Raw genomic sequence first — 22,031 nt, 5'->3', positions numbered from 1 at the left:
CCCATAGACTGCAGCCTACCAGGCTCTTCCATCCATGGGACTTTCCAGGCAAGAGTACTGGAGTGGGTTGCCATTTCCTTCTCCAATCTCCTCCATTAAACTTTCTCAAATGTTGGAATTGGCCAAAAGCCCTCACCAAGATAATTTTCATAAGCTCCTAGGGGCAAGGCGATATAAAGTGAAGAACCGGTTTTGATTCTCAACTGAATGTCTCTGAAGCTGCTATTCAGAGGTGTGCCTGGGCCACCCCTTGGCCTGTTGTCTCAACCCACGTGTGGGCAGGCCTGCTGCCTGCTACCCACTAAGTTTGCCAAGCTCAGGTTGTAAGTTATCCCCATTCGTGCCTCTGACTCCTGGGGACCCTGAGGGTAACAGGCAGGGCTACCATTCACAAGTACACAGACTGAGCTCTGCCCAAGAGATAGGATTCATTGTGGTCACTATTCATTCACATAGTTATTATGACAGTTTCCCAACAGATGGCAGTAAAGTATCTTAAGAAAGGGGCATCTTTTTCTAGTTCACCCCAAATCATGCATGAACTACCAGTGGGGCTCCATTTTCTTTGCATTGCCCAATGTAGTGCTGGTAAACAGCAGGATACACGAAGTAGAACTGGGCCTCACAGAACTAGAAAGTCAACACCAGTTTCTCTCTCTCTTTCTCTCTCTCTCTGTGTCTCTCTTGGCTTCTTTCCGTTCCTCTGCTCTTTCTTCCCCCTCACCTTCCATCCACATTCCTTACTCACCTGTTTACAAGTGCACTATACTGGATGTAGTAATTGGAGTCTACAACCATTCTTACCACCTTCTATTATACCCAGGGCCACCTCCATGGGTGTATGTACGTCCTATGCACAGGACTCTGTATTGAGAACTTGATTTAATGCTGGGTTGTTGCCAGCATTAAATTTTTATTTATTTATTTATTTATTTGGTTGTTCCAAGGAGCTTGCTAGATCTTTTTTTTTTTTTTTTAACTTTACAATATTGTATTGATTTTGCCATATATTAACATGAATCCGCCACAGGTATACACGTGTTCCCCATCCTGAACCCTCCTCCCTCCCCATACCATCCCTCTGGGTCGTCCCAGTGCACCAGCCCCAAGCATCCAGTATCGTGCATCAAACCCGGACTGGTGACTTGTTTCATATATAATATTATACATGTTTCAATGCCATTCTCCCAAATCATCCCATTCTCTCCCTCTCCCACAGAGTCCAAAAGACTGTTCTATACATCAGTGTCTCTTTTGCTGTCTCATATACAGGGTTATTGTTTCCATCATTCTAAATTCCATATATATGTGTTAGTATACTGTATTGGTGTTTTAATTCCAGGACCAGGGATGGAATTGGGTCCTAGAAGTGAGTGCGCCAAGTCACTGGACCGCCAGAGAATTGCCTTAAAATTCTTAGTAACTTTATGAGCAGATGGTGTTCCTTGCTGTCTCACTCCCGTACAACCTCTGCAGTACTACACAGGTGGTGAATTCCGATGGACCTATGATGCCCCTTAATTCACGAGACTCAAAGCCAGTACAAGGCAAACTCATGATGTCTACAACTGCATAAGCAGGAGTGCTGACTATCCTGACAGGGTGTGCTTTCTGTTCAAACCGGAACTTGCTTCTAACACAGAAAGAAGGCAATGGCATTCTAAGAAATGCAGGGCTTCTCTGATGGCCCAGTGGTTAAGAATCCCCCTTGCAATGCAAGGGACACAGGTTCCATCCCTGGTCTGGGAAGATCCCACATGCTGAGGAGCTGCTAAGCCCATGTGCCGCCAACTACTGAGTCCACCTACTGCAGCCACTGAAACCCTCATGCCTAGAATCCTTCTTCCCCAACTAGAGAAACCACTGCAATGAGAAGCCTGCACACCGCAACAAGAGAAAGCCCACGTGTAACAATGAAGACACACCATAGCAAAATACAAAAAACCTTTTAAAATGCAGACAGTGGGTTGGCCTGTGGTGCAACCATCAAGCTCCAGGCTGGTCTGGGGCTCCAGTGCTCTCCTTCCCCTCACTGAGTGCTGCCTGTTGCAGAAGAAGCCATGGTGCTTCGGATCACCAGGAACACAAAGACTAATGCTGAAAATAAGCTGAAAATCAGTATGGCAGGGGCAAAGCGCTTGCCTGTGGCTACTGCTGCAACCTCTAAGCCTGGGCTGAGGCCCCGAACAGCTCTTGGAGACATCCGTAACAAAGTCAGTAAACAGCCACAGGCCAAACTGCCCTTGAAAAAGGAAGCAAAAATTTTAGCTGCAGGAAAAGTTACTGCTAAAAAAGTAGCAAAATCTCTGGAAAAGGCTCCTGTACATATGCCGGAGCCCCAGCTGAGGCCGGAGACAGAATCAGAGCTTGTTAAGGAAGAGAAACTTTCCCCTGAGCCCATTTTGGTTGATACTCCGTCTCCAAGCCCCATGGAAACATCTGGCTGTGCCCCTGCAGAAGAATATCTGTGTCAGGCTTCCTTGGATGTAATTCTTGCAGTGAGTGATGTGGATGCAGAAGACGGAGTGGATCCAAACCTCTGTAGTGAATATGTAAAAGACATCTATGCTTATCTGAGACAACTTGAGGAAGAGCAAGCAGTCAAACCAAAATACCCAATGGGTCGTGAAGTCACTGGAAACATGAGAGCCATCCTAATTGACTGGCTAGTGCATGTTCAAATGAAATTCAGGTTACTGCAGGAGAACAGGTACATGACTGTTCCAAAATTGATTGGTTCGTGTAGGATAATTGTGTGCCCAAGAAGATGCTGCAGCTGGCTGGAGTCACTGCCATGTTTGTTCCAAGCAAATGTGAGGAAACGTACCCTCCAGAAATCGGTGACTTTGCCTTTGTGACTGACAACACTTACACCAAGTTCCAAATCAGACAGATAGAAATGAAGATTCTAAGAGCTGTAAATTGTAGTCAGGGTCACCCTCTACCCCTGCATTTCCTTCAGAGAGCATCTAAGATTGGAGAGGTTAATGTTGAGCTACATACTCTGGCCAAATATCTGATGGAACTAACTATGCTGGACTGTGATATGGAGTACTTTCCTCCTCGGATTGCAGCAGGAGCTTTTTGCTTAGCACTGAAAATTCTTCATAATGGTGAACGGACACCATCTCTACAGCATTACCTGTCATACACTGAAGAATCCCTTCTTGTTGTTATGCAACACCTGGCAAAAATACGGTCATGGTGAATCGTGGGCTTACAAAGCACATGACTATTAAGAACAAGTATGCCACATCTAAGCATGATCAGCACAGCTGAATTCTGCACTAGTTCAAGATTTAGCCAAGGCTGTGGCAACGGTGTAACTTGTGAACTTTGGAATACTATCTGCAAATAAAACTGGCACCATGTGCCATCTGTGCGTGTTATATGCTACATTCATTTACTTTTAATACAGTTTTATTCCTTTTTACTTATCTCTTCACTCATTTGAACGTGGCTACTTTCCACTTTGGAAGGACTGATGTTGAAGCTGAAACTCCAGTACTTTGGCCACCTGATCCAAAGAGCTGACTCATTGGAAAAGACTCTGATGCTGGGAAAGATTGAGGGCAGGAGAAGAAAGGGACGACAAAGGATGAGATGGTTGGATGGCATCTCCGACTCAATGGACATGGGTTTGGGTGGACTCTTGGAGTTGGTGATGAACAGGGAGGCCTGGCGTGCTGCAGTTCATGGGGTCACAAAGAGTCAGACACGACTGAATGACTGAACTGAACCGAACTTTCCACTTGAGGATAAAAGTTGTTTGTTTAAAAACAACTGTTTTAAACAACAATTGTTTAAAAACAAACAAACAAACAATTTTCAGTTACTGGGTACCCAGCTAATATATACAATTGGTTCTTCTGGGTTTTTGTTTTATGTGCCTGGCTTTACTTAAGATGATTTACTAAACTCTTGAAGGCATTTAAAATCCTGATGTGTTTTACATATCATACTGTATGTAAGCCCAAGTCATCTTAAGAGACTCTGCTGCCTAGTTCTACGTAAGGAAAAGTCTACCGTCTCATTCCTAGTCCTCCTGATTGCTATTTCCTCTGGTGGTTGCTACCATAATTCTAAGTAATCTACTTCTACTGCTTTCTTATATTATCAACTTTAGCTAGCATCAGCATTTTCACTTGGAAAAACAAGAATTTTAATTTATATTCAAAATCTAATTTTTGTTTATTAGTTAAGAAAATAAAACAATACTTAAAACAAGATAAAAAAATGCAGACAATGGAAGAACCCTAGCATATTCTTATTTATGTGACTTCCTTGTAGTAACTGATGACTTGCCAAAACTGGCGATATAAAAGGAAAGGGAAAAACAGGGCAACCCATAATTCTTTTCCTTTCAGGCCTTTCTCATTTATCAGTAAGTCAAAGAATATTGGTAGAACATGTGCTCATCAAGAAGTGAAATAAAATCTGTTGAGTTACTTTTTGCAGTATTTCCACTATTCATGTAAGAATGAAATGCATACGTGTATATGAGTTTCAAAGCAGAACTATATAATTTCGGCAATTCTACATGCAGTAAAACCCTCTGATATTTGCATTTAAAACTGCCACTGCACAATATAAAATCAAATATAAAATTCAAGCTCATAATTTACTATTTTAATTTTTCTTTGCTTAGACCAACATTGGGAGAAGGCAACTCCAGTTGCCTTCAGTACTCTTGCCTGGAAAATCCCATGGACGGAGGAGCCTGGTAGGCTGCAGTCTATGGGGTCGCTAAGAGTTGGACACGACTGAGCGACTTCACTTTCACTTTTCCCTTTCATGCATTGGAGGAGGAAATGGCAACCCACTCCGATGTTCTTGCCTGGAGAATCCCAGGGACAGCGGGGCCTGGTGGGCTGCCGTCTATGGGGTCGCACAGAGTCGGACACGACTGAAGCGACTTAGCAGCAGCAGCAGACCAACATTAAATAAAAACGCCAGGACACATCAAGAAGATCCTGGAAGGAAGGAAAAACCTCTACATTTTAGTACTTTTAATAGCACTATTTCTTTTCTGCTTTTTGAAAAAGGAGTTCCGCATTTTGTTTTCTTTTTTATGGAAATATAGCTGATGTACAATACTATGTAAGTTTCAGGCATACTACATAGGATTTGACATTTGTGTGCATTATGAAATAATTACCATGATAAGTTTAGTACCCATCTTTCCCCAAACATAGTTATTAAAATGTTATTGATCATATTCTTTATGCTATGTATTACATCCCTGTGGCTTATATTTTATAATGGGAGGTTTGTACCTGTTAATCCCCTTCCACTATTTTGCCTCTACAAGCCCTGCTCTCGTTAGGCAACCACCTGTTTTTATCTCCATATCGATGACTCTGTTTTCATTTTTGTTGTTGTTGTTGTTTTTAATGCCATTCTTTATTATACAAGTAATTCATACATAAGAGTATAAGGAAGAAAATAAAATGACCCACAATTCCACCCTCAGAGATAGCATCACATTTTTGTTATGCTTTGGTGATTTCTGTCTTGTCTGATGGCCTTTGAGCTGGACTTGGGATCTGGAATACAGACACTATAGCTGAGTGAGACTTCAATGCAACTTTTTCCCACAACTTTATCTAATTATGTTTAGGAACAGGATGCTGCTAACAGGAATTTGGCAGACTTCCCTGCCTCCACATCCATTTGATCATGGTTATTTTTTTTAACTCAAGTATAATTGACCTACAACACTATGTCAGTTCCAGGTGTACAACATAGTGATTCAATATTTCTATACATTGCAAAATGACCAATGTGATCAGTCTAATTACTTTTTGCCATATACAACATTTTTACAATATTATTGACTGTGTTCCCCATGCTATATATTTCCTCCTGGCAGATGACTCATTTATTTTCCAGCTGGAAGTTTATATCTCCATTCTTGAAGGAATACCAGTTGATTGGGACTTCATCAACTTTCCCTCTCAACAGCAAAGTTCTTGTCCTCAAAATACTCATGGTTAGTTAGGAGTAAATAGACCTAACTACATTGAGAATTGGAGAAGGAAATGGCAACCCACTCCAGTGTTCTTGCCTGGAGAATCCCAGGGACGGGGGAGCCTGGTGGGCTGCTGTCTATGGGGTCGCACAGAGTCGGACACGACTGAAGCGACCCAGCAGCAGCAGCAGCACATTGAGAATATTTATTCCTTTAGCAGCTGTACAAAATTTCCTCATGGAGGAGGCTGTCTTGTGGTTTAAGGCTGAGAGTCCAAAGATAATCTTTTAACAGGGCAGATTCTATTAACCAGTATGCCATTTACTTGTGTCTGACAAGCCAGCTACAGCCTCATTTTAGCTTCAGTTGTTTTGTTTATTCTGCTGTTTTAAAGTCAATGATTGTAGCAATTCCAAATAATGACAGTTATATCTTTCCCTTCTTTACACCTAATATTTCTTAGTCTTTCCTTATAGCATTAGGCCAAGACTTTCAGTACCACATCAAATTGTAGCAATCATAGTGGGAATCTTTATTTTGGTTCCCAAATAAAGTCTTAAAGAGAACGCATCTAAAATTTTCTATTAAGAATGACATTTGGAGGACTTCCCTGGTAGTCCAGTGGTTAGGACTTTGTTCTCCAATGCAGGAGGTGTAAGTTCAATCCCTGGTGTGGAGCTAGGATCCCACATGCTTTGAGGACAAAAACCAAAGCATAAAACTAAAACAATATTGTAACAAGTTCAATAAAGACTTTAAGGATGGTCCACATCAAAAAAAAATCTTAAAAAAAAAGAATAGCATTTGTTATAAGGTTTTGGTAAACAATTTATCAAATTAAAGAAATAATCTTTTATTACTGATTTGTAATTATAAAAATTATAATTTTATCATATATAGATATTGAACTTTATAAAAAAATTTTCTGTAGCTATCAAGATAATATATAGTTTTCTCCTCTTAATATAGCAAATTACCCTGATAAATTTTTCCTATGTTGAACTATCACTATACTCTGAGAATAAATTCTATTCATTCTCAATGTATTTTTTAAATATAAGAGTTGGATTTAGATATACAATATTTAGAATTTTTGCATCTGTGTTCATAAAAAATGTCTATAATTTTGTTTTACCTGAATTAGTCTCACCAGGTTTGGGAATCAAAATTATAAAAGGCTTTCACATTGAACTGGAAGGTTTTCTATCTTTTTCTACCCTCTAGAAAAGCTTGTATAAGATAGGAATAAACTGTTCCTTCAAAATTTGTTAGAACTTATCTGAGAAACACCTGGGTTTTGAGACCTATGTGTCTGATTCTCTTTGAAATTTCTTTTAATACATTTTGGTCTGTATGGTTTTCTGTCTTTTCTTCTGCCAGTTGTGGCACTGTATTTTTTTTAGTTGAGGTTCATGCCAGCTTAGTTGCCCCATGGCATATGGGCTCTATGTTCCCCGACCAGGGATTGAACCCATGTCCCACACATTGAAAGGCAATTCTTAACCACTGGACCACCAGGGAAGTCCCCATTGTATATTTTTGAAGTTTTTCCAAGAATCTATCCATTTCATCTAGATTTTTCAATATATATTTAATTCAGAAATATAAAAAGTTTCTGTTGTACATACAGCCATTTTTCTTGTCTGTATTTTATTTATTTGCACATTTTCCTTTTTTGCTTTGATCAGTCTTGTCAAACGTGTAACTTAATCTTCAAAGTACTAATTTTTATTTTGTTAATCTTTATTGCCTTTTTGTTCTTTATTTCATTAATTTGTACTGTTATTCTTTTTTGTTTTTTGTTTGTTTTCTTTTGGCCTTTGACTTTTTTCTGTTTCCAACACATTTATATAATTTGCTTGTTAGGTTTTTTTTTTTTTTTTGGCCAAGCTGTGTGGCTTATGGGATCTTAGTTTGTGGACCAGGGATTGAACCTCAGCCCTTGGCAGTGAAAGCATGGAATCCTAAGCGCTGGACCACCATGAAAGTTCCATCATTTTGGTTTTGGTTTTTTAACAATGTACTGCATTTTGTTTGTTTTTTAATTAAGCATTTTTTCTGAGATAATTGTAGATTTATGTGTTGCTTTAAAAAATAATGGGGCTTTCCTGGTGGCTCAGATGGTAAAGAATCTGCCTGCAATGCGGCAGACCTGGGTTTGATCCCTGGGTTGGGAAGATCCCCTGAAGAAGGGAACGGCAATCCACTCCAGTATTCCTGCCTGGAGAATTTCATGGACAGAGAAGCCCAGCCAGCTACAGTCCATGGGGTCGCAAAGAGTCGGACATAACTGAACACCTTTCACTTAAAAAATAATATGGAGAGATTTCATTTACTTTTTACCCAGTTCCCTCCAAAGGCAGTACCTTGCAAAGCAATACCACAACCAGAATATCAACATTGTTACTGTCAAGACACAGAACACTTTCATGCTACAGCAATTTCTAATGTGATCCTTTTATAGCCACACCCATTCCTGTCCTACATCTACCCTTTCCTTAGTCTCTGGCAACCACTAGTATCTATCCATGTCTATAATTTTGTCATTTCTAGGATGTTACAGAGATGTATCATATCTATTATATTGTGACTGGCTTTCTTTCACTTAGTATAGCTCTTTGGAGATTAATTCAGGTGATTCATGAATCAATAACTCATTCTTTATTATTGCTGAGAAATATTCCATGGTATAGATGGGACACAGTTTAATAGTTCACCCATTAAAGGACATTTGCATTGTTTCCAGTTAGGAAACAATTTTATTATGAAAAAAGCTGTTATAAACATTCATATGCAAATTTCTTTGTGAACAGTCTGCATTTCTCTGGGAAAAAGGCCTAGGAGCTCAGTTATTGGATTATATGATATTCCAATCCTAAAAGCTATTTCAAATCCTAAAAGATGATGCTGTTAAAGTGCTACACTCAATATGCCAGAAAATTTGGAAAACTCAGCAATGGCCACAGGACTGGAAAAGGCCAGTATTCATTCCAATCCCAAAGAAAGGCAATGCCAAAGAATGTTTAAACTACTGCACAATTACATTTATCTCACATGCTAGCAAAGTAATCCTCAAAATTCTCCAAGCCAGGCTTCAATAGTACGTGAACCAAGAGCTTCCAGATGCTCAAGCTGGATTTAGAAAAGGCAGAGGAACTAGAGATCAAATAGCCAACATCCATTGGATCATTGAAAAAGCAAGAAAATTCCAGAAAAACATCTACTTCTGCATTATTGATTATGCCAAAGCCTTTGACTATGTTCAGCTCAGTTGCTCACTCATGTCCAACCCTTTGTGACCCAATGGACTGCACCATGCCAGGCTTCCCTGTCCATCACCAACTCCCAGAGCTTGCACAAACTCATGTCCATCGACTCAGTGATGCCATCTGACCATCTCATCCTCTGTCATCCCCTTCTCCTCCTGCCTTCAATCTTTCCCAGCATCAAGGTCTTTTCCAATGAGTCAGTTTTTCGCATCAGGTGGCCAAAGTATTAGAGCTTCAGCTTCAGCATCAGTCCTTCCAGTGAATATTCAGGACTGATTTCCTTCAGGATTGACTGGTTGGATCTCCTTGCTGCCCAAGGGATTCTCGAGTCTTCTCTGACACCATAGTTCAAAAGCATCAATTCTTCGGCACCCAGTTTTCTTTATGGTCCAACTCTCATATCTATACATGACTACTGGAAAAACCATAGCTTTGACTAGATGGACCTTTGCTGGCAAAGTAATGTCTCTGCTTTTTAATATGCTGTCTATGTTGGTCATAGCTTTTCTTCCAAGGAGCAAGTGTCTTTTAATTTCATGGCTGCAGTCGCCATCTGCAGTGATTTTGGAGTCCAAGAAAATTAAGAAAATTAAACTGTTCCCATTGTCTCCCCATCTATTTGCCATGAAGAATGGGACCAGTTGCCATGATCTTAGTTTTTTGAATGTTGAGTTTTAAGCCAGATCTTTCACTCTGGTCTTTCACTTTCATCAAGAGGCTCATCAGTTCCTCTTCACTTTCTGCCATAAGGGTGGTGTCATCTGCTTTTCTGAGTTTATTGATATTTCTCCTGGAAATCTTGATTCCAGCTTGTGCTTCATCCAGCCCGGCATTTTGCATGATGTACTCTGCATATTAGTTAAATTAGCAGGGTGACCATATACAGCCTTGACATATTCTTTTCCCAATTTGGAATCAGTCTGTTTCATTTCCAGTTCTAATTGTTGCTTCTTGACCTGCATACAGATTTCTCAGGAGGCAGGTAAGGTGGTCTGATATTCCCATCCCTTAAAGAATTTTCCACAGTTTGTTGTGATCTACAATCAAATGCTTTGGTGTAATCAATACAGCAGAAGTAGATGTTTTACCGGAATTCTCTTGCTTTTCCGGAAAACTCTTCCACAGTTTGTTGTGATCTACAATCAAACGCTTTGGTGTAATCAATACAGCAGAAGTAGATGTTTTACTGGAAATCTCTTGCAAATTGCCAACAGATGGTGGCAATTTGATCTCTAGTTTCTTTGCCTTTTCTAAATCCAGCTTGAACATCTGGAAGTTCTCGGTTCACATACTGTTGAAGCCTGGATTGGAGAATTTTGAGTATTACTTTGCTAGCATGTGAGATGAGTGCAATTGTGCGGTAGCTTGAACAATCTCTAGCATTGCACTTCTTTGGGATTGGAATGAAAACTGACCTTTTCCGGTCCTGTGGCCACTGCTGACTTTTCCAAATTTGCTGGTATATTGAGTGCAGCACTTTCACAGCATCATCTTTTAGGATTTGAAATAGCTCATCTGGAATTCCATCACCTCCACTAGCTTTGTTCATAGTAATGCTTCATAAGGCCCACTTGACTTCTACTTCCAGGATGTCTGGCTCTGGGTGAGTGATCACACCATTGTGTGACTGTGTAGATCACAAACCATCGTTTGACTATGTAGATTACAACAAACGGGAAAATTCCTCAAGAGAGGGAAATACCAGACCATCTTACCTGCCTGGTGAGAAATCTATATGCAGGTCAAGAAGCAACAGTTAGAACTGGAAATGAAACAGACTGATTCCAAATTGGGAAAAGAATATGTCAAGGCTGTATATGGTCACCCTGCTTATTTAACTTATATGCACCATGCAAAATGCCAGGCTGGATGAAGCACAAGCTGCACTCAAGATTGCCAAGAGAAATATCAATAATCTCAGATATGCAGATGACACCACCCTTATGGCAGAAAGTGAAGAGGAACTGAAGAGCCTCATGATGAAAATGATAGACCAGAGTGAAAAAGCTGGTTTAAAACTCAGCATTCAAAAACTAAGATCATGGCAACTGGTCCTGTTACTTCATGGCAAATAGATGGGGAGACAATGGAAACAGTGAGAGACTATTATTGGGGGCTCCAAAATCACTGTAGATGATGACTGCTGCCATGAAATTATAAGGCACTTGCTCCTTGGAAGAAAAGCTATGACCAACATAGACAGCATATTAAAAAGCAGAGACATTATTTTGCTGACAAAGGTCCATCTAGTCAAAGCTATGGTTTTTCCCATAGTCACATACAGATATGAGAGTTGGACCATAAAGAAAGCTCAGCGCCAAAGAATTTATGTTTTTGAACTGTGGTGTCAGAGAAGACTCTTAAGAGTCCCTTGGGCAGCAAGGAGATCCAACCAGTCAATCCTGAAGGAAATCAGTCCTGAATATTCATTGGACGGACTGATGCTGAAGCTGAAGCTCTAATACTTTGGCCACCTGATGCAAAAAACTGACTCATTGGAAAAGACCCTGATGCTGGGAAAGATTGAAGGCAGGAGAAGTGGACAACAGAAGATTAGATGGTTGGATGGCATCACTGAATTGATGGACATGAGTTTGAGCAAGCTCCAGGAGTTGGTGATGAACAGGGAAGCCTGGCGTGCTGCAGTCCATGGGGTCGTAAAGAGTTGGACATGACTGAGCGATTGAACTGAACTGATGATAGTTCCATGTTTAAGAAATTCCAAAACTGTTTTCCAGATTAGTATACTGTTTAACAGTTCCACCGCAATGTATAAACAAATGATCTAGCTTCTCCACATCCCTGTCAATATTTAGTATCACCACTATTTTTCATTTAGTCACTCAGATAGTTGTGTAAGAATACCTCATTGTGGCTCAATTTGTAGTCCTCTAATGATTGACTGTGTTGAATATCTTTTTAAATATTAATTTATTTATTTTAATTGGAGGCTAATTACTTTACAAAAATATGGAACGCCTCACGAATTTGCACATCCTTGCACAGGGGCCATGCTAATCTTCTCTGTATCGTTCCAATTTTAGTATATGCGCTGGCTAAGTGAGCACCGTTGAATATCTTTTCATGTGCTTATTTGTCATCTGTATATCATTTTTGACCAAATATTAGTTCATATCTTTCACCCATTTTCTAATTGGATTTTTGGGTTTGCTTCCCACTCCAGTACTCTGGCATGGAAAATCCCATGGATGGAGGAGCCTGGTAGGCTGCAGTCCATGGGGTCGCTAAGAGTTGGAGACGACTGAGTGACTCCACTTTCACTTTTCACTTTCATGCATTGGTGAAGGAAATGGCAACCCACTCCAGTGTTCTTGCCTGGAGAATCCCAGGGACGGGGGAGCCTGGTGGGCTGCCGTCTACAGGGTCACACAGAGTCGGACACGACTGAAGCAACTTAGCAGCAGCAGGAGCAGCAGCAGCAGCATACATTCTAGATATCAAGGCTATTTTGGATATGTGGCGTGCAAATTTTTCTCCAATTCTGTAGCTTGTCTTGTCATCCTCATACAAAGATCTTTTGTAAACATTTAAAAAATTGAACTACAATATATCAGTTCTTCTTTTTATGTATCATGCTTCTGCTCTCAAGTCTAAGAATCTTGCCTAGTTTTGGGCAACAAAGACTTTCTTATATTCTTTTCTAAGTTTTAATGTTACATTTTACATTCAAGTTATTTAATTAGAGTTAATTTCTGTTTTGAGGTTTATTTAGAGGGTTTTTTTTTTTTTTTTTGCCCATGAATGTCCAAATTGCTCCAACATCATTTGTTTAAAAGGTTATCTTTCTTCCATTGAGTTGATTTTACACCTTTGTCAAAAATCAGTTGGGCATGTTTGTGTGGTTCTCCTCCTGTATTCTCTATTCTGTTCCACTGATCTATGTATCTGTCCCTCTGCCAATATCACAGTCTTGATTATTGTAGCTATATAATAAGTCTTGAAATGGGACAGAGTGAGTCCTCCTACTTTATTCTCCTTTTTTGAGATTGTGTTAGCTATTCTAGTTCCTTTGCCTTTCCATTGAAGTTTTAAAATAATCTTATCTATACCTACAAAATATCTTGCTGAGACACTAAGGACATCTGTATAATGTTGAGTCTCCCAGTCCATGGTGATGGTATGTCTCTTCTTTCTCAACAGCATTGTGTTGTTTTCGGTGTACAAGTCCTGTATACAATTTTGAGTGATTATAAATGGTATTATATTTTTAATTTCAATTTTCATGTGTTCAGTGCTAGTATATAGAAATGTAACCTTAAAAATAAAAAAAAAAGACAGAAATGCAACCTTGCTGAACTCACTTATTAATTCTAGGCTTTTTTTTTTTTTTGGCCAATTCCCTTGCATTTTCTTCAGAAATTATCTTGTCATATGGAAATAGGGACAGTTTTGTTTCTTCCTTTATGATCTGTATGCTTTTTATCCCCTTTTCTACCTCATTTGACTAGCTAAATCTTCTAACACTTAAATAAAGTGGTGAGAGTGAGCATCCTTGCCTTGTTCCTGATCTAGGGGAAAACATTCAATCTTTCACCATAAACTGTAATAGTAACTGTATTTTTTTAGTTAGCTGTTGTTTTCTATAACTTAAAGTTCCTCTTTATTATTATCTTTCTGAGAGTTTTTGTCATGACATGCTGCTGAATTTTGCCAAATGCTTTTTCTGCATCAATTGAAATGATAAATGAATTTTCTTCTTCAGACTGTAAATATAGTAGATTATGTTGATTTTTCAAATTTTAATGTTGTTTTCTGATGTAATATTTAAGTGTGTTTAATGCTCAAAATTCTCCAAGCCAGGCTTCAGCAATATGTGAACCGTGAACTTCCTGATGTTCAAGCTGGTTTAGAAAAGGCAGAGGAACTAGAGATCAAATTGCCAACATCCGCTGGATCATGGAAAAAGCAAGAGAGTTCCAGAAAAACATCTACTTCTGCTTTATTGACTATGCCAAAGCCTTTGACTGTGTGGATCACAATAATCTGTGGAAAATTCTGAAAGAGATAGGAATACCAGACCACCTGACCTGCCTCTTGAGAAATTTGTATGCAGGTCAGGAAGCAACAGTTAGAACTGGACATGGAACACCAGACTGGTTCCAAATAGGAAAAGGAGTGCGTCAAGGCTGCATATTGTCACCCTGCTTATTTAACTTCTATGCAGAGTACATCATGAGAAACACTGGACTGGAAGAAACACAAGCTGGAATCAAGATTGCCGGGAGAAATATCAATAACCTCATATATGCAGATGACACCACCCTTATGGCAGAAAGTGAAGAGGAACTCAAAAGCCTCTTGATGAAAGTGAAAGTGGAGAGTGAAAAAGTTGGCTTAAAGCTCAACATTCAGAAAACGAAGATCATGGCATCTGGTCCCATCACTTCATGCCAAATAGATGGGGAAACAGTGGAAACAGTGTCAGACTTTATTTTTTTGGGCTCCAAAATCACTGCAGATGGTGACTGCAGCCATGAAATTAAAAGATGCTTACTCCTTGGAAGGAAAGTTATGACCAACCTAGATAGCATATTCAAAAGCAGAGACATTACTTTGCCAACAAAGGTCTGTCTAGTCAAGGCTATGGATTTTCCAGTGGTCATGTATGGATGCTAGAGTTGGACCATGAAGAAAGCTGAGCGCTGAAGAATTGATGCTTTTGAACTTGTGGTGTTGGAGAAGACTCTTGAGAGTCCCTTGGACTGCAAGGAGACCCAACCAGTCCATTCTGAAGGAGATCAGTCCTGGGATTTCTTTGGAAGGAATGATGCTAAAGCTGAAACTCCAGTACTTTGGCCACCTCATGCGAAGAGTTGACTCATTGGAAAAGACTCTGATGCTGGGAGGGATTGGGGGCAGGAGGAGAAGGGGACGACAGAGGATGAGATGGCTGGATGGCATCACTGACTCGATGGACATGAGTCTCAGTGAACTCCGGGAGTTGGTGATGGACAGGGAGGCCTGGTGTGCTGCGATTCATGGGGTTGCAAAGAGTCGGACACGACTGAGTGACTGAACTGAACTGAACTGAATCAATCTTACTTTGAGTACTATGCTTGTTGTGTACTATGCTAATTTGTTCCACAAATTTTAACATATTTGTTGTCATTCAAGTATTTCATAATATCCTTTATGGTTTCCTTTACTACACGAATTGGATTTTTAAGTTGTCTCTTTGTTATTAATTTCTATATTCACTGCAGTATAAAGATCGTCTGATACCAATCTTTTGAAACTTACTGAAACTTCCTTTGTGGTCCTTTTTTGAAAGATTTTGCTTGTGTTCAGAAGGAATATGTATTCTTTTTTGGGTGCACAGTTCTACATATGTATCATACATATGTGCATGCGTGTGTGCTAAGTCACTTCAATCGTGTCTGATTCTTTGCAACCCCATGGACTGTAGCCTGCCAGGCTCCTCTGTCCATGGGATTCTCCAGGCAAGAATACTGGAGACGGTTGCCTAGCCCTCCTCCAGGGGATCTTCCCAACCCAGGGATTAAACCTGTGTCTCAACTCCTGCATTGGCAGACAGGTTCTTTACGACCTAGTGCCACCTGGGAGGCCCATCATACACATATATACTTTAATTTATTAATTTCCTTTTCATGTATTCAATGTTTGTTAATCAGTTTCTGAGAGGGATGTCTTAAAATCTCCAACCACAATTAATCTATCCATTTCCCCCACAGTTCTATAGGTGGTAGCTTTTTATGTTTTGAAACTGTTTGGTTTTTTTGAAGTTATGTTTTTAATGCATCTATGCTTAGAATCAGAGAAGGCAATGGCACCCCACTCCAGTACTCTTGCCTGGAAAATCCCATGGACAGAGGAGCCTGGTAGGCTGCAGTCCATGGTGTCGCTAAGAGTCAGGCACAACTGAGCAACTTCACTTTCACTTTTCACTTTCATGAATTGGGGAAGGAAATGGCAACCCACTCCAGTGTTCTTGCCTGGAGAATCCCAGGGACGGGGGAGCCTGGTGGGCTGCCGTCTATGGGGTCGCACAGAGTCGGACACGACTGAAGTGACTTAGCAGCAGCAGCAGCATGCTTAGAATCGTTGTATGTTCCACTCTGTTCTTTTTTCCTAGCATATAATATGCTTAACAGCTATGGTATTTTTGACTTTAAGTCTGTTTCATCAAATACTCCAGCTTTACTTTTTTTTTTAAGTTATTTATTCTTAAATTGAAGGGTAATTGCTTTACGGAATTGTATTGGTTTCTCCAAATATCAACATGAATCAGCTATAGGCATTCTAACTTTCTTTTGATTTAGAATTACATGGCTTATCTTTCAATTCTTTCACTTAAACATATATTTAAGTATTCATCTATTATATTTTTATTTCAATTATTATATATCTATTTAATATTTTACCTAGTTCCTTATTTCTTATTCCTATATCATATTAGTAATACATTTACTATTTTGAATACATTGTTTAAAATTTATCTGATCCAATAATTCTGTTTTAAGCATTATACATTGTTCAATTTTTTGTCTGTCAGTGATTTTTTTTCTTAGGTGTCTAGCTATCTTGGTTAATGATCTCATGTTCTCCTGGCATTAGTTACTCTTTCTGTTAATATTTACTGGGCAGGGACTGAAGGCCAAGTCTCAGTATCTCTCCTAGTGAATTTAAAGAGAGAGGATGGAAGAATTTCCAGGGTAGAAAGCTTTAGATACCAGGTTCCTTTAACTGCCACTTTATTCAGTTCAGTTCAGTCGCTCAGTTGTGTCTGACTCTGCGACCCCATGAATCGTAGCACACCAGCCTCCCTGTCCATCACCAACTCCCAGAGTTCACTCAAACTCATGTCCATCAAGTCGGTGATGCCATCCAGCCATCTCATCCTCTGTCGTCCCCTTCTTCTCCTGCCTCCAATCCCTCCCAGCATCAGAGTCTTTTCCAATGAGTCAACTCTTCGCATGAGGTGGCCAAAGTACTGGAGTTTCAGCTTTAGCATCAGTCCTTCCAGTGAACACCCAGGACTGATTTCCTTTAGGATCTCCCTGCAGTCCAAGAGACTCTCAAGAGTCTTCTCCAACACCACAGTTCAAAAGCATCAATTCTTCAGCGCTCAGCCTTCTTCACAGTCCAACTCTCACATCCATACATGACCACAGGAAAAACCATAGCCCTGACTAGACGGACCTTTGTTGGCAAAGTAATGTCTCTGCTTTTTAATATGCTGTCTAGGTTTGTCATAATTTTCCTTCCAAGGAGTAAGCATCTTTTAATTTCATGACTGCAGTCACCATCTGCAGTGATTTTGGAGCCCAAAAAAATAAAGTCTGATACTGTTTCCACTGTTTTCCCATCTATTTCCCATGAAGTGATGGGACCAGATGCCATGATCTTAGTTTTCTGAATGTTGAACTTTAAGCCAACTTTTTCACTCTCCACTTTCACTTTCATCAAGAGGCTTTTGAGTTCCTTTTCACTTTCTGCCATAAGGGTGGTGTCATCTGCATATCTGAGGTTATTGATATTTCTCCCAGCAATCTTGATTCCAGCTTGTGCTTCTTCCAGCCCAGCATTTCTCATGATGTACTCTGCATAGAAGTTAAATAAGCAGGGTGACAATATGCAGCCTTGACGTACTCCTTTTCCTATTTGGAACCAGCCTGTTGTTCCATGTCCAGTTCTAACTGTTGCTTCCTGTCCTGGATACAGATTTCTCAAGAGGCAGGTCAGGTGTTCTGGTATTCCCATCTCTTTCAGAATTTTCCACAGTTTATTGTGATCCACACAGTCATGACCCAGATAACCACGATGGTGTGATCACTCACCTACAGCAGACATTCTGGAATGTGAAGTCAAGTGGGCCTTAGGAAGCATCTCTATGAACAAAGCTAGTGGAAGTGATGGAATGCCAGCTGAGCTATTTCAAATCCTAAAAGATGATGCAGTGAAAGCCACATTCAATATGCCAGCAAATATGGAACACTCAGCAGTGGCCACAGGACTGGAAAAGGTCAGTTTTCATTCCAATCCCAAAGAAAGGCAATGCCAAAGAATGTTCAAACTACCGCACAAAATTATATTCATCTCAAGTGCTAACAAATGCTCAAAATTCTCCAAACTAGGCTTCAACAGTGTGTGAACTGAGAACTTTCAGATGTTCAAGCTAGATTTAGAAAAGGCAGAAGAACCAGAGATCAAATTGCCAACATCGATTGAATCACAGAAAAAGCAAGAGAATTCCATAAAAACATCTATTTCTGCTTTATTGACTATGTCAAAGCCTTTGACTGTGTGGATCACAACAAACTGTGGAAAACTTTTAAAGAGATGAGAATACCAGAACACCTTACCTGCCTCCTGAGAAAGCTTCATGCAGGTCAGGAATAACAGCAGCAGACATGAACAACAGACTGGTTCCAAGTTGCAAAAGAAGTACATCAAGGCTGTATATTGTCACCTTGCTTATTTAACTTATATGCAGAGTACATCATGTGAAATGCCAGGCTGGATGAATCACAAGCTGGAATAAAGACTGCAGGGAGAAATATCAATAAGCTCAGAAAAGCAGATGACACCACCCTTATAGCAGAAAGTGAAGCAGAACTAAAGAGCCTCTTGATGAAAGTGAAAGAGGAGACTGAAAAAGCTGGCTTAAGACTCAACATTCAAAAAACTAAGATCATGGCGTCCAGTCCCATTTCTTCATGGTGAATAGATGGGGAAACAATGGAAACAGTGACAGACTTTATTTACTTGGGCTCCAAAATCACTGCAGATTGTGATTGCAGCCATGAAATTAAAAGATGCTTGCTCCTTGGAAGAAAAGCTATGACCAACCTAGACAGCATATTAAAAAGCAGAGACATTACTTTGCCAACAAATGTCCATCTAGTCAAAGCTATGGTTTTTCCAGTAGTCATGTATGGATGTGAGAGTTGGACCATGGAGAAAGCTGAGTGCCAAAGAATTGATGCTTTTGAACTTTGGTGTTGGAAAAGACTCTTCAGAGTCCCTTGGACTGCAAGATCAAACCAGTCAATCCTAAAGGAAATTATTCCTAAATATTCATTGGAAAGATTGATGCTGAAACTCCAATACTTTGGCCATCTGATGGGAAGAACTGACTCAGTGGAAAGGACCCAGATTCTGGGAAAGATTGAAGGCAGAAGGGGATGACAGAGGATGAGATGGTTGGATGGCATCACGGACTCGATGGACAGGAGTCTGAGCAAGCTCTGGGAGTTGGTGATAGGGAAGCCTGGAGTGCTGTAGTTCATTTCGTTGCAGTCAGACACGACTGAGCAACTGAACTGAACTGAACTGAACATGACTAACAGATAAGGAATGTATTTATTTCCATTGCCCAGAACTTTACTCAGGTCTGTAAACTCAATTCCAGCTCAGATTTGAACTGATCCCTCTCTTCCCAACAAAGCTGGCTAGAATTGTTATCTAAAGATAAGGAGTGTGACATCCTGCTTCTCCACCCAAATTTGAGACCTAAGAAAGATGATTCAAGTGTCTTCCAGGCCTCAGGTTGAATGTGTTTCCACATTTAAATGTCACTAAAAATGGATCCTGTAATGTTTGCTTCCAGGTAGGCCTGATGTCCCAAAATGTATTTGACAGCACCTTTTATCACATGACTCGAGGCAAAGTCTCCCAAGTCTTACATATAGGTAGAGATTTTTCCTATTTTTGTGTAGCCATAGACATAAATTCTGACAATTATTCACATTACCAAATATCTTACTTACCACTACCATAATTCTTCATGACCATGTATAATTCTAATTGTTTTTCTATCAATCACTATTGTTTCATCATTTCCAAATTCCATCAGGAATTCCAATTTTTCTCTGCAATACCTGTCACTACTTCTTTTCAAAACGTCTTAAGAGTGGGCACGTAGCCTCATAGCTCAGTTGGTAAAGAATCCGTCTGCAATGCAAGAGACCCCAGTTCAATTTCTGGGTTGGGAAGATCCACTGGAGAAGAGATAGGCTACCCACTCCAGTATTCTTGGACTTCCCTCATGGCTCAGCTAGTAAAGAATCCGCCTCCAATGCAGGAGACCTGGGTTAGATCCCTGGGTTGGGAAGAACTCCTGGAGAAGGGAAAGGCTACCGACTCCAGTATTCTGGCCTGGAGAATTCCATGGACTGTATAGTCCATGGGTTCGCAGTCAGACACGACTGCGTGACTTTCACTCTCACTTTTTTAACAGTAGCCTATAACCTTGTATTAGGACTCTCCAAAGTAACAGAACCAGTAGGAGACATGTATATAACAGAACCAGTAGGAGACATGTATAAAGTATTGGGTCATGTGATTATGGAGACTGAGAAATCCTATGATCTGTAGTCTGCAAGCTGTAGACCCAGGAAAGTCGGTGGTACAGTTTGAAGGCCTGAGAACCAGGTGTAACCAGGGCAGACAAGTTGGCACATACAATTACACACAAACTTTGACTGCTATTCTAACATGAATTCAAATGCAGGCCCCAGAGTGTTCATCCAGTCACCAGGAAACCCTGTCGCAAAGGTAAAAGTAAGGTAGGGGTCTTAACTCAGCACACTCATGTCTGCCTTGGGCCTGTTAGCTTTCCAGGAAAGACAGGTTTCTAGGAAAGAATCCATTTTTTTCAGGTGACGCTGGGCAAAAGACCATCTTCCATACTATGATTTTGTGATGAAGATCTTCATAGATTCACTCTAGAGAGAGAATGCTATGTGAGCGGTTTTCCATTCAAAATATAGTGTATTTCCCTCTCAGCTTCCAGTTTTATATTGATCTCAAGAGTAGTTTTCAAAAATTCCATTAGACTTTCGGGTGGCATTCCAGAGCTATCAGAGGCTAACACTGGATCAATTTCTATTCCCCAGTACTCTTTATCTAACAGTTCAGTCATGATGATGAGTGCCCACTTGGCAGATCTCCAACTGCTAGATGATACTGAACTTTAAAGCTCCCCAAATGTAATATAGGAGTTCAGTGACTTCTCCCACATTTTATTCTCAAAGTATCATCCCTGCTAACTCGAAGTGGTCATCAAACTTGGGATTATGGTTTCTGTTTTTAACACCAAGTCTTTGCTAGGATGAAGACTCTTCAGAAGAGTCCTTTTAGTTCCTTTAACAATTACTATTTTACCCTGTTTTATACTACTAGTAAAGTAACCAAATGGGAATAGCTTTTGCTTTGTTTTCTCAAGTATTTCATTACAAATGAAATGGTTAATTTATCAAAATGTGATGATGTGAAAGCACACTGTCAGCTATAAAACGAGCTAGACAAAGGATTGCTTAATTTAGTATTTTTAGTTAGAAGGGCCTATTAACATATCGCATTAATTTCAGAAAAATCCTATCATGTCTGAGCTGTAAAGAACCTGGAGTTCACTTATTCCAGATGAGAAAAATGAGGCCTAGAGCTTAAACAACATCCCTTTAAGTCACCCAGCTTAGCAAGTTTTTCCCAGGAAAGGAAGAAAAAAGGGAAAAGGCAAAAATCAGAATAGAGCATCGAAACTACAATAAGACCCACCTTCAAACACCTAAACTACAATCAATGAACAGTTATTTAAATACCAGGAAGTTTCAGCCCTTTTGACTTATTCTACTCATTTTCAAAAAGCCAAAGAGAACTTTAAAAAGATGGCTTTATAGAGAAATCATTACATATACCACTTATATAAATGTTTACTTGTACTTACCTCTACAATTTAAAATTTAAATGCTTTAAGATTCTCAAAAGCCAACTATAAAAATTAAAGGTTTAAAATTTTTTTTCTTTGT

At 39.8% G+C, this 22,031-nt stretch overlaps 1 non-coding gene and 1 pseudogene across 1 annotated transcript; one reads left to right on the top strand and one right to left on the bottom strand.

Moving 5' to 3' along the window:
• The first annotated feature begins 2,060 nt into the window (after positions 1-2,060).
• On the top strand, positions 2,061-3,347 carry LOC109568828 (G2/mitotic-specific cyclin-B1-like; annotated as a pseudogene).
• An 8,857-nt stretch (positions 3,348-12,204) lies between these two features.
• On the bottom strand, positions 12,205-12,308 carry LOC139176192 (U6 spliceosomal RNA). The gene has a single exon (XR_011560647.1). It is a non-coding gene; the product is annotated as a U6 spliceosomal RNA (small nuclear RNA).
• Between the last annotated feature and the right edge of the window lie 9,723 nt (positions 12,309-22,031).

Source organism: Bos indicus, chromosome 15, assembly GCF_029378745.1.
Source record: "Bos indicus isolate NIAB-ARS_2022 breed Sahiwal x Tharparkar chromosome 15, NIAB-ARS_B.indTharparkar_mat_pri_1.0, whole genome shotgun sequence".
Lineage (NCBI taxonomy): Eukaryota > Metazoa > Chordata > Mammalia > Artiodactyla > Bovidae > Bos > Bos indicus.
This window is presented reverse-complemented; position numbering and strand designations above follow the sequence as displayed.